Raw genomic sequence first — 1,596 nt, 5'->3', positions numbered from 1 at the left:
CGTAAATGGTGGTCCTCGTTGAGCTCAAGCCCATGACCAATCCACTGGATGGGTGTTTGAATGCTGAAAAAAATCTGAGCTCGTTAGCGCGAACCTGAATTTTGCCTTTTCGCCTGAATGGTGACAAATACGTGGTCGATGTGCCGCTTTGGCTACATGATCTCGTCACGCCACGAAGTACAGACACTGGTTGTCTTTTACCGTAGTTACATGTCACCAACTAGCTTTGTTTTCTGCCGTAAATAGAACTATATGAAAACTAAAAAATAACTTCGTACATCCATAGACACATTTGTTGTAATGAAGTAGTATGAACCCAATTGTTATTCTATACTGCATTTGCCTTTTCAGTGCCCAATATGTCCGACAAACCCGTCTAACTCAAGGCTTCATTGAGCACGACGACTAGAAACACTTCAAAACAAATTTCACCACGGTGACACCTCCGTGGTGAACATGTTCAAATTGATCATCAACGTCAGCATGCTCACGGGCTTGTAACTTACCTCTAATAACTACGGCAAGCTCCACACCAAATTCACCTTTTCAAGAACGGATATTGTATAAAAGAAGTTCAATAGGTTTGATTCTCCGAGCAAATTGTCAGAATAGCCAAAACATGCACGATACGATTGGAGACATCTCTGCCGCCATTGCTAACATCATTATCACTACAAAATAATATAAATCTTCATAAGCAGCATGCCTGAGCAGTGCACAATGTTTACTGCAGTGTAATATACGGCCTGGTAGCGATAGTGTCCATCATCCTTATTATCGTTTCTATTGCTACAGCTATAACTATACTATGAGAGCATAGGCGGTGGTGCCATAATCGCGACGATTGCTACCGCCATTGCCGCCACCACTTCGTTCATCACACACATGAACAACTGATACGCGATAGAAACAGCTCGTTGGTCACATTCACGTCCATGGCACTTGTCATCAACTCACTGCTGCACTCAATCAATATCACCGCCAACAATAAACATCGTTTCGTACTATTAGCAATGCACGCGCGGATTGTCGCCTAGACTAGTTATTGCGGTGAGGATTGACGTCGTGCGATGGTAGCAATAGTAGTGGGTCAGTAAGTGGTTGCGCGATTTGGTCGAACGGCGCGCACTATGAGCCTTCGTCTAGCAAAAAAAAAACAGTAAAGATTCAGCCTCCAGGAAATGGTAGTCCAATTTGATGTGTACTTACGAGTTACGTTTTGCTAGATGCCCGTGAATGCACTCGGGGAGTTTGTAGCTAGGGTCAGCGCCTAGTTTCCCGTGCTTTAGGTAGTAGTATACGTAGCAGATGGTCTTCTTGATGCTATTCGGGCGGGGGACCTTGTAGACAGATAGAAGACGCGTTCTGCTTTGGACGAGCTCTTTGCCATACGTTTCCCAGTCACATGGAGACTCATGACACGACGGGCAAATTGGTGATGACCTGGACATTGGCTACTTCTTTTTGGGGAGAAGTGGGGACAAGGAAGTACCGTGATCCAACGAAGAGTACCGTGGTCCACAGACGTGGCCCCGCATTTTTATTTTGATTGGCTGTAAGTCGTCAGGTATACTACACGATAATAGGCTAAAACTA

Source organism: Phytophthora parasitica, assembly GCF_000247585.1.
Source record: "Phytophthora parasitica INRA-310 unplaced genomic scaffold supercont2.1, whole genome shotgun sequence".
Classification (NCBI taxonomy): Eukaryota; Oomycota; class Peronosporomycetes; order Peronosporales; family Peronosporaceae; genus Phytophthora; species Phytophthora nicotianae.
The sequence above is the reverse complement of the archived record's forward strand: the minus strand, read 5'-3'. Positions refer to the sequence as shown.